The sequence below is a fragment of the Hevea brasiliensis genome, chromosome 5 (assembly GCF_030052815.1).
Source record: "Hevea brasiliensis isolate MT/VB/25A 57/8 chromosome 5, ASM3005281v1, whole genome shotgun sequence".
NCBI lineage: Eukaryota > Viridiplantae > Streptophyta > Magnoliopsida > Malpighiales > Euphorbiaceae > Hevea > Hevea brasiliensis.
In genome coordinates, this window is record NC_079497.1 from 13126800 (window position 1) to 13139309 (window position 12510).

Here is a 12510-nt window from a genome sequence, read left to right on the forward strand (position 1 = left end):
AGCATGCCATGTGTTAACATCATTCATAGACTTATCAGAAGATGTAAATAAGGAAAAACTAATATTATTATTAGAATTACTTATAATATCCAAAACAATAAAATCATCTAGAAAATATCTAGAAACATAAAAACTTGATCCTAAAAACAAGTGTACTCAATTCATAAATATTAAGGGTGAAACCCAGTTTAAATAAAAATAAAATAGAAACTAAATTTTGAGAAATTTCTAGAGCAAATAGGACATCATGCAGGAGTAGGAATGTATCATAATTTGTTGTGATAGAATTATAGGTTGCACATTCATTTAGTTGAGCTTGAATGCTCATTTTCAATGTAATTTCACCTTGGTATGCCAAGGGTACAAATTATAATTGGCATGGTGAGCTTGCAAGATGAAATGGAGCTTGACATTTTGATGGAGATCAATGGGAGGACCATCCTTCAAGAGTTGAAGAGTTGGGATCAAGTAAGACATGAGATGAATGTTGACCTAGGATGACTTAGAATTCAATTCTTGTGGCTAGGATTGAATTCTCTTTAGAATAGTTCATAATCATACCTTTTATATTTTCATTGTATGAACATATATATGTGATATATATTTTTATGATGTGTATGTGATAAGCATGAAAATGGATAATTTGCAAAGTGAGACCAAATAGTAATTAGGCAGGCCATGAAATCTTTCAACACAATGATTAAGTTGGTAATGGTGAATTTTGGTAATTGCACCATGGCCCTTAATTGAGGCAATTACTTTAAGGATTTTTAAACACTTGTATTGTTAGCAATGAAAACATGGGAATAATGCATTTGGTTTAAGAGATTTTTTTAAGAGTAATTGTTAAGCATGAGATGTTGTAAGTATGTGAATGCTTGGTGACCAATAATGGATGTGCCTGAGGTCACTAAAGTTAATTTGCATGCTCTACCTTCACACATGACTAACTTGTATATGCCAATCCCTTTCACCTCCACTTTGGAGTTGTGTCCAACATATATCCATCTTATCCCATGAGGTAGACGTCAAAATTCTATCAAGGCTTCTCTATCCTTCACTACATGGTTTGTGGCTCCTAAGTCTACAGTCCACAAAGGATAAGATTCGGTTAGTAAAACAGAACTAGAAACATTTATTACACTCATAAGTGCTAAAAGGCCATTTAACTTTTTAGGCTTAGTGTAATATGTCCATTATTGTCACAATTGAAACACTTCACTTTTGAAATGTTCTTCTTTTTCTTTTTAGGAGGAGCTTTCTCCTTCCCAGTTTTCTATTTCTTATTTGTTTCACCTTTCCTCTTACCTTGCTGGTTCCCACCTTGGTTTTTGTGTTTGCGTCATTTTCTCCCTTGGGAACTTGAACCAGCCATGTATACATTTGTACTTAGCTTGCTACAAAGGAGGCGTTATGCCTCCAATTCAAGGTGACGCATAACATCGTCCAAAGTCTTGATATGGGTGTTGTGGGTTAAGTGCATCTTCATATTCTCCCAGCTGTTTGGTAGAGAGCGTATGATAGCCTGGATTTGCTGTTCATCAGTCAAAATATGACCTACATCTTTGAGTTCATTGACCATGTTATTCATGACCCTTAGATGTTTCTTCATGTCATGATCAGGATGTTTCTTATAAATGTCAAGTTTGATGGTTAGAGCTATAAGTTTAGCGACTAAAATACCTCCAAACTTTTCCTTGAGAGCAGACCACATGTCTTTAGCCCTGTCATATTTCCTAAATTCTCACATCACATCATCATCCATACTACTTAGCAATGTAATGCGAGCAATAGAGTTTTTCTTTTTCAGGCTTCATACGCCTCACGTTCTCGCCTATGTTAGGCCACGTTGCCCTCTTCAGGTACTTCTATAGGTTGAGGACCTCTAAAGCTTTTTGTTCCTTAAGCACACACTAGATTTTCAAACTCCAGATTTCGTAATTGTTGTCGTTAAGCTTCTCACCCTTGTTTAGCTAGGCTATAATGTTCTTAACAACTAGTGACATTTTTCTATTTAGGATATTTTATGCACATTTATTAGCTCTTAATAATATAAATACATCTACCTTTACACTAACTAATTATGCTAATATTTATCTTATATTAGGTTTAGAATTGAAAGTTCACTATGTTACCAATCATCCTTTAAGATCCTAATATATGATAAAAATAATATAATTAATTATATAAGGTAATATTCTTAAATTACTTTTAATCTAAGAATTTAATAAATTTATACTATAATAAATTTATTAATCTTTTATTCTTAAATTACTCTTAATACAAGAATATAATAAATTTATAATATAATAAATTTATTATTTTTCTTTATCTAATATTTAAATCCCACAGGAAATGAATAAATAAATAAAAGAGTGAACAATGATATAATAAAATAAATGATAAATATTTAATTCAGATTTTCTTGGCTAGTGATTTTCTTTTTTCATCTTATATAGACAGACCAAATGAGAGACATGTTGTCTTCCTAACTATCCAGTTTTGGTATTCTTTAATAAATTCCTTCACTAGATGCCTATAATACCCAACAGTGTTTTTTATCTACCTTTTCCTAAGTGGAATCTAAAATTCTTCTTAGGTTAGGTTGGGTAAAACTACTCTTAGTGCCTTATATCTTTCACTCTCTCGTAAGAGACCTCCTGCCCATATAATTGGTTGCATCTTCGAATTCAACCTTACAATGTGATTAACAAGACGCTCTAAATTATTAGAAGTATCTTTAGGATCCATCTCTAGAGTGATTAGCTCTCTAATCATTCTATCTACTCTAGCCTTTTGTTGAGCAGTAAAGATCCTGATAGGGATTCTAACAAGATGAACCATATTTCTGTACACATTCAGAAAGAATTTAAGGTCCAAAAAAAATATTTATTTTCTCAAATATGAATAATATTAATAAAAATATTGATAAAAATATTCCAAATGAGTGAAAATAATTTAAAATAATATCTAAATAATTTTAGACATTTTAAAATGATTTTTAGATAATTAATTAAAGAAACAAACTTAAAATAATTATCAAAATATCCAAAAAAAATAAAATAAAAAATGTTCCAAAAATTAAAATTTTCATCACCAATATTTTCAAAATATTTTTAGAACCTTGTAGAAATTTTTTCACTGAAAAAACCCTTGGAAAACTATTTTTCCAAACAAATATCTATTTTATATTTTTCTATTTTTTTATTAAATAAGTAATAAAAAAATATGATATTTCCGACTTGTTTAGGTCGGGTATTTTTCAAAATAAATAAGGACTCTATTCTAAAGGTTTTGGGTACACATGCTATTACTGCGACTGAAAACTCACTAGACATTACAAGAAATTAAAAAAATAGCTACGAAAATTACTGACAAAAATATTTTAATGGTAATTACCTACTATTTACCGATAATTTACTGACAGAAAGTGATGCCAAAAGAATTAAAATCGATTACCGACGAAATTACCGACAAATTACCGATGAAAAATTTGCCGATGACCAAATTTCATAGGTAAATGTGGAGCCAAATTATGGTGGCAAAGTTAGTGACCAAACATAAGCATACCGATAGTAGTATTCGTTTCTAATTACCAACGAACAACAATTTCATAGCTAAAATTTAAGAGGAAACAACAAAAATAAAGTTTTAAAATGGCAAAAAATTACCAACCATAAGAAGTAGTCGGTAATCACCGACACAATATAATTTCGTAGCTAATTTGAAAGACTAAATCAAAATAAAGAAATTTTTAAGATGACAAAAACAATTACTGACGACAATATTCATTGGTAATTACCAACCAAATGTGATTTCATAGCTAAATTCAAAGAAAAAATAAAAAAATTAAATTTTAAAATGGCAAAAAAATTACCTATCAAAAAATGTAGTTAGTAATTACTGATGAAATGAACAATGATTTCGTAGCTAAATTTAAAGAGAAAATTAAAAAAAAAAAATTTAACGTAGGAAAAAAATTACCTACCAAAAAGTGTAGTAGGTAATTATTAACTCAATGTGATTTCGTAACTAAATTTTAAAAAGGAAATTAAAAAATAAAATTTTAAATTGGAAAATTTTACCTACAATAATGTGTTGTTGGCAATTACCAATGAAATGGATATCGTAGCTACATTTAAAAAGAAATAAAAAAATAAAATTTTAAAATAAAAAATTCTTGACAAAATTGACTTGTTGGTAATTACCAACCAACTGTAATTTCGTAGCTAAATTCAAAGAGAAAAATGAAAAATAAAATTTTAAAATGGTAAAAAAATTACCTACCAAAAATTATAGTTGGTAATCACTGACGAATAATGATTGTGTGGCTAAATTTAAAGAGGAAATAAAAAAAATAAAATTTTAACATGGGAAAAAAATTACCTACCAAAAAGTGTAGTACGTAATTACTGACACTATGATTTCATAGCTAAATTTTAGAAAGGAAATTAAAAAATAAAATTTTAAATTGGAAAAATTGACCTACGACAGTGTTGTTGGCAATTACCGACGAAATGGATTTCGTAGCTAAATTTAAAAAGAAAATAAAAAATAAAATTTTAAAATAAAAAAGTTACCGACAAAATTGACTTGTTGGTAATTACTGACCAACTGTGATTTCATAGCTAAATTCAAAGAGAAAATGAAAAATAAAATTTTAAAATGATAAAAAAATAACCTATCAAAAGATGTAGTTGGTAATTACCGATGAATAATGATTTCGTAGCTAAATTTAAAGAGAAAAAAAAATTTTTAACATAGCAAAGAAATTACCTACCAAAATGAGTAGTAGGTAATTACCGACACAATACGATTTCATAGATAAATTTTAAAAAATGATATTAAAAAATAAAATTTTAGAATAAAAAAATTTACTTACATTATGTTGTTGGTAATTACCGACTAATTGAATTTGATAGCTAAATTTTACATTTCCAATCTCGTTCCCTGTAAAAAAAAATTGAAATTCCCTCCTCCCCTCCCCCAATTTCATTCTGCTTCATTTTCACACTCCGCGATTATTTCTCTCTCTCTCCGACTAAAGGGGTGTTTAGCTCACCTGTTGAGTGTAGCTAATAGCTGATAGACACCCAAACAGGTGAACTAGATAGTTTAGTAAGTTTAAAAAAATAAAGTTGATAGCTGATGAGCAACTGATATGGTACCCATCAACTGCAGTTTGTATCAGCTCTATTTTTAAAGCTGTTTCTCATCAGCTGATAGCTGATTTAGTTTTATTTTTTATTTTCACCATATTATCCTTTTTTATTTAACTTGAAAATTAATATTATTAATACTTTTATCTTTTTTATTTATAATTTTAATATTTTAATTAACGTATTTCAACTTTGTTAAAATATTTTTTTATTAATAACATAAAATATAAAATATTTATTTATATCTAAATACTTAAAATTAATTATAAATTTTTTTATTAACAATAAAAATTACTTTATTATTTTATCTATATTTTTAAAGTTATTTAATTTTTTTAAATAATTATTTTTTAATTTTAATAATAAAATAAATAATATTATACGATAGATTAATAATTATATATTTATTTTAATAATATAATAAATGATACAATATATTAATTTAATAATTATATATTTAATTTAATAATAAAATAAATAATATAATATAATAAATTTATAATTTTATATTTATTTAAATAATAAAATAAATTATACGATATATACCCTTATTAGTCATTTCACATATCAACAGCAACAACTAAATATAGTTTTACCAAACACTTAACATAAATCAGCTATTATCAGCTATCAGCTACCAGCTATCAGCTAACAGTAACAGCTATCAACAGTTAAACCAAACAGACCCTAATTAAATTTGGTAGCTAAATTTTACATTTTCAATTTCGTTCCCCATAAAAAAAATTGAAATTCCCTCCTCTCCTCCCCCAATTTCATTCTGCTCCATTTTCACACTCCGCAATTATCTCTCTCTCTCTCTCTCTCTCTCTCTCTCTCTCCCCAATTTCGTTCATCATTCATCCCCAATTTTACTCTTTCTCTCTCTCTCTCACCCCAAATTCCTTTCCTGCTTTAACAACGTTCTTCCCAATTTCACAAAGATAGTAGATTTCTGTGATTTTCTTTCTCCTACACCAGAGGAATAAGGTAATTGATGTCTCTATCTACATTCTAATTTTATAGATATGTAAGCAAAAAGGTTTTGAGTTTAATTTAAGATTTTGATATTATGTTACAGGTAGAAGTTTTTGATTTGTACAAGACAGGACTTTCGAAATCACCTAACTATCTAATTCATGAAAGGCTGATTGAGGTTAGCAAGGAAGTGGAGCGAGCTTTAGCACAATTAGGCACTAGCAAACTTACTGGAAGGTAGGCTGTAACACCCTAGGCAAATCCCACATCGACAAAACACGGGAGAGATGCTGGGTTTATAAGTTGGTGGTTTGTAACCCCTAGTGACGCGTTTTAAAACCGTGAGGGCTTCGGCCCAGAGCGGATAATATCACTAGTGAGCCAGGCCATTACATTTGTGGTATCAGAGCTGCTCCGCGTGAAACCTTGAGCGATGATGGGGCAAACCTCAGCGAGAACGCTGAGTCCCATAAGGGGGGTGGATTGTAACACCCTAGGCAAATCCCACATCGGCAAAACACGGGAGAGATGCTGGGTTTATAAGTTGGTGGTTCGTAACCCCTAGTGACGCATTTTAAAATCGTGAGGGCTTCGGCCCAAAGCGGACAATATCACTAGTGGGCCGGGCCATTACATTTGTTATATTGTTAGTGGGCCGGGCCATTACATTTGTTACATTGTTAGTGGGCCGGGCCATCACATTTGTTACATTGTTACAAATGTAATGGCCCGGCCCACTAGTGATATTGTCCACTCTGGGCCGAAGCCCTCACGATTTTAAAATGCGTCACTAGGGGTTATGAACCACCAACTTATAAACCCAGCATCTCTCCCGTGTTTTGCCGATGTGGGATTTGCCTAGAGTGTTACAATCCACCCCCCTTATGGGACTCAACGTCCTCGCTGAGGTTTGCCCCACCATCGCTCAAGGTTACACGCGGAGCGGCTCTGATACCACAAATGTAATGGCCCAGCCCACTAGTGATATTGTCCACTCTGGGCCGAAGCCCTCACGGTTTTAAAACGCGTCACTAGGGGTTACGAACCACCAACTTATAAACCCAGCATCTCTCCCGTGTTTTGCCGATGTGGGATTTGCCTAGGGTGTTACATAGGCAGCGTCTTTCCTCTGCTCGTTAATATGATTTTGAAATGGCATTTTGTGCCTTTAATATACTTTATACACTGGTAAACTAGCATAATTTTGTTATCTTCGACTATCTGATGTAACTTGCATTTTTTTTTTCATGTTCAATCATTAGACATTTGGAGCATCTTAAGTTTTTTCAGCAACAGAATCTGATTGGGTGTTGATCTTCAGTCTGTATTATGGATGTCTTGACATCTTACCCCCTCATATTATTGCATACTGAGGACTAACATATTTTTCTGCAGTTCATTGTAGTTGAATTTCTTTATTTGACATTGTTTCTTTTGTATTTGGTGTGCTTCCGGTTGCATATTTGGAACATTTCATCCACTCACCTTTTAACCTGAACTTTATAAGCATTCTTTGCTTCCATAGCCTTGGACAGTTCATCCTCAGGCACCAAAAATTTTTGAGGGATCTGGTTTACTGTTGATTACTAGATGAATTAGCACAAGCACAAAAAAAAAAGAGGTTCAAATCCCTTGTGCTCAAACAAATGTTAGTAAATTTCCTCTATGTAAACTTCACTCACTCTAATTAACCCTATGAACTTACCAGCAACAGAAAGCCAGCACTTCATACAAAAATAGACATGCAGGCAACAGTTTTCTAACCTACATTAGTAAAGAATGGTGAATGATCTTTCAAAGAGAAATGCCTTCTCAATTAAAGGAAATTGAGCCTCAAGCTACAGAACATGAGCCACTAGGCCATGGCCTCTAGCAGCAGTTGCCATTATTTCTCCATGCAAATCATGAAATACCTCAGCAGCAAACTTGTAACAACCACAAGAAAAAGCAATTAAAATCCAATTCTAAATCCCTAATAATGAATAGAAGAGGATCAATTTCCGGGACATTGTGAACATGTGTTGAGCCATGGAGGAGAAAAAAAAAATCAATTTCATAAAATGCCAAGTGTAGTGTGAATGAGACTCTTCAATAGATGGCTCAATATTAGACAAACCTAGTTTATTGTATAACTAATAAAATCTAACCAAAACAAATGCTTGAATTTTTTTTCTTTAATTTGCATCAATCTAATACCATGATATTATACAAAACTTGAAATGAGTTTCAAATGCAACAAGATTCGAATAAGAAGCAACAAATATCAACTATCATTTCAAGAAGCATAGAAGAAGTGACACACACATAAAATTTCCATACTACAAATTGAAACATAAAATCCAATTTGCAGAAACAACAAACTTTTGATCTGAAAACTAGATTCATACCATGCTCCCCTGATTAAGAAGAACTAGATAAAAATTTCACCTCGAAATTTCAGTAAGCAAACCAACCTGCAGCAACCCACCACAAACACCATTTTTTTAACTTAATATTGTCTCTGTAACACAATTGACCAACTCAAACTTCAATTATCTAAAAGCTTTTCTAAATTTTGATAAATGAGTTTAGGAGATTAAGAAGCTATCTGAGCATAAATGTGCAAATTCAAATTCCAAAGAGAGAGAGAGAGAGAGAGGCCAAATTGAGAGCAGAAGAAGAGCCAAATTGAAACTCATAAAGCAGCAGTATTAGAATCCAAAACATATTCCTAAAGCAGTGCACACTTCATCATCTATCATTATTTTGGCAACAAATAAATTTAAAAACAAAATAGAAAAACAAATTTTAAGAAGCATACAATCCACACTTAAAGAAAATACAAACATACAATCCAAACTAGCACTCCAAACAAAATTAAAAAAACTCAAAGCGCAGTCCTATTGAACTAGGATTTCACGAAACAACCAAAATTCATACTCAAACCAAGCCAAATCTATAAAATAGAGAGGAAATGAAGAGATAGGGAAAGACTAACTCTGCAAGGTTACCGAGCTGGAAGAGGTACAAGAAGCAATTCCTTCTGCAGAACTGTTCTTCATTTTCTTAAACTTGAGTAATAGCTCAAATTTTTCATCTGTTAGCTCCTGGAAATCACTTTCTAGCTCCTGCAGTTTAACTTTCAATGATTTAATCTATCTTATCAGAATTCCCTCACCTCTTTCTATGGAGTCCATTTCTACTGAATGATGCCTTTGTTTCAAAGATTAAGACGACTTTACTTTCCAACTGATTATTTTTTTTTTTCATGAGCTTGCATTTATAATTATTATACTGGCATGTTACTTTGATTCTGGAACAAAATTGAAGAAAGAGAAAAGAAATGATGGTTGAATATTCATCTCCAAGAAGTAAATTAACAAGAAATTAACCACCTATTACCCATAAAGTTTATGGTTCAATGTGCCTCAATAATCTTCATATCTTTAATTATAGGATTTTTTTTTTGTCTAAACATAATTTAATGTGAAATCAAGGCACTACCAAAATTGAGGTCTCTTGTAGGCTATAGATTTGAAATAGTCAAAGAAAGCTCATTCGTACTGTTTCTTTGTTGTTTTCGTTTTGATGAAGTTGCATGTTCTGAAATTTTATTTTTCATTTTTTTTAATATTATTAATTTTGTAATTATTAGCCACATTCTAACTATATCATATATAACTCTTATTACTAAATTAGATAGCTATATATGTTTTGTTTTTTAGTTGTTATCTTTAAATTCCTTTGACATTACATACTTTTTTTTTAATTCATGTAAATTAATTTTGAGTCAACTTAAAAATTTTATTTTTTTTTAATTATGTACTAACAGTACCCTGTACTCTTGAATATTATGAAAATGGCATATACTTTCTCTTAAAATTATACTAAATATAACAAGTACTAATACGGAGTTCATTGCGTACTATCAAAGGAATATTTCAAATTGCATTGCTTCTCATTTCCTTTTATTTCAAATGAAAATTATTTTTTTTATAATAATTAATTTTTAATTTTGTAATAAATGGACAAATTACTAAGTTTTTTTTTTTTTTTGTCAATTACTTATTGTGAAGTTCTCCTAATGTTTCTTTTAAGAGTGTCAGATTTAAAAAAAAAAAAAACAAGTTGAAGGGGTTTATAAGAGTTAAGAGCCAACTAACTAATTGATTAGTTCTAATATTATTTAGTTTCCTAATGTTGTCGGTAGTGATGACTAGAATACCTGGGATGTTTCCTTTCATATTATGTGTTCTTTCTTTTGCAGTTTGAGCATGGCATGAATTTGTTGCTTTGATTGCATGGAATAAACTTATAATAAATGTTTGCATAACAACTTTTTTAAATATTTTTTTAGAACATGGATATCCCTAGGAGTTGGATGTATGCTAGGAAGCTTCCAAATGGACTATTGAACCCAGAGTTTCTTCGTGGGTTGGAAGCATTTATCAATTTTGCTTGTAGTAAGCCGGAATTCATGGACGAGAGTAAAATAAGATGTCCGTATACGAAGTACATAAATCGAAAGTACCTACCTGTGGATGATGTCAAATTTCATCTTGTTAGTAAAGGGTTTAGACCTAATTATGTAAAATGGACTGCACATAGTGAATCATTGAGTTCTTCAACGTATGCCATTCAGGACAATGTTCCAAGGCAAGAATGTTTCCAGGGTGACACTAACCCGTACCGTAATATGGTGTTTGGTGTTGCTGGTCCCCATTTTTAAAACATTGCAGCGGATGTTCCTTCACTAGATAATGAAGATGATAATATGGAAGAACCACCGAATCCAGAATCACAAAAATTTTATGATATGCTAAAAGCAACTGAAAAGGAACTTTGGCCTAGTTGTGAGAGGCATTCACAATTATCTGTCGTAGCTCAAATGTTGCATATTAAGTCGAAAAATCATTTGTCTGAGAAATGCTATGAACAAATTGTGAATTTCGTGAGGGAAGTATTACCAGATGAAAATAAGTTTGTTGATAGTTTTTACAAGACGAAGAAGCTTGTATGGGGATTAGGTCTACCTGTGGAGAAAATTGACTATTGCAAGCTTGGTTGCATGATATATTAGGGAGACGATAATATTTTAACTGAATGCAAATTTTGTGGACAGCCAAGATACAAGCCTCAAAGGGGATCAAGTAAGGCACATGTAGCATGCAAGAGGATGTATTATTTTCCTTTGACACCAAGGCTTCAGAGACTCATGTGTCATCCGTCTGATTCTGAGGCATGGAAGCACTTTAACCACACCCACCCAATGTTTGCAGCTGAAACTCAAAATGTCAGGCTGGGATTGTATACTGATGGATTTCAACCATTTGGACAATCAGGACAGTAATACTCTTGTTGGCCAGTAATAATTACCCCATACAACTTACCGCCTGGTATGTGTATGAAGGAGCTATATTTTTTTTTATAGATAATAGTACCTGGGCCACAAAATCCCAAGCACCGATTAGATGTCTATTTGCAACCACTAATTGGTGAATTAACTCAGTTATGGCATGTGGGGGTGCAGACGTATGATGTATCTAAGAAGTAGAATTTCCAAATGTATGCTGCTCTTATGTGGACAATTAGTGATTTTCCTGCTCATTCAATGTTGTCTGGGTGGAGCACTACTGGGAGATTAGCGTGTCCATACTGTATGGATTATTTAGATGCATTCTCATTGAGTTATGGAGGAAAAATTAGTTGGTTTGACAATCACCGTAAGTTTCTTCCACAAAACCATCCATTTAGATAAAACAGAGTAAATTCCCTTAAAGGAAAATCATGCACAAATGAGTCTCCTCCAATTCTAAGAAGCGAAGACACTTTTTTACAGATAGAAGATTTACGACTTAGGAGGATAACGGATATTGATGGTGAAGTGGTCAATGCTATCATAGTCAGAAACACTGGTTGGCGAAAAAGGAGCATATTTTGGGATTTACCATATTGGTCTTCCAATCTCATTTGAAATAACTTAGATGTCATGCACATCGAGAAAAATATATTTGAGAATACTTTTAACACAGTGATGAATATTGAAGGGAAGACAAAGGATAATGCAAAAGCAAGAGAAAATATTACACATTTATGTCATAGAAAAGAGTTAGAGAATGATGTGCGAACTGGCAAATACCCTAAGGCTTGCTATACTCTTAATAAACAGCAAAAGCACAAATTATGTGAATGGGTGAAAAGCCTTAAGTTTCCAAATGGCTATGTGTCCAACATGGGAAGGTGTGTTGACATGCAGAAGTATAAGCTTTTCGATATGAAGAGCCATGATTGTCATGTGTTTATGCAGAGATTATTACCAATTGCATTTCGTGAGTTCCTTCCAAATACAGTTTGGCAAGCATTGACTGAGTTGAGCTTGTTTTTCAAAAATCTTACT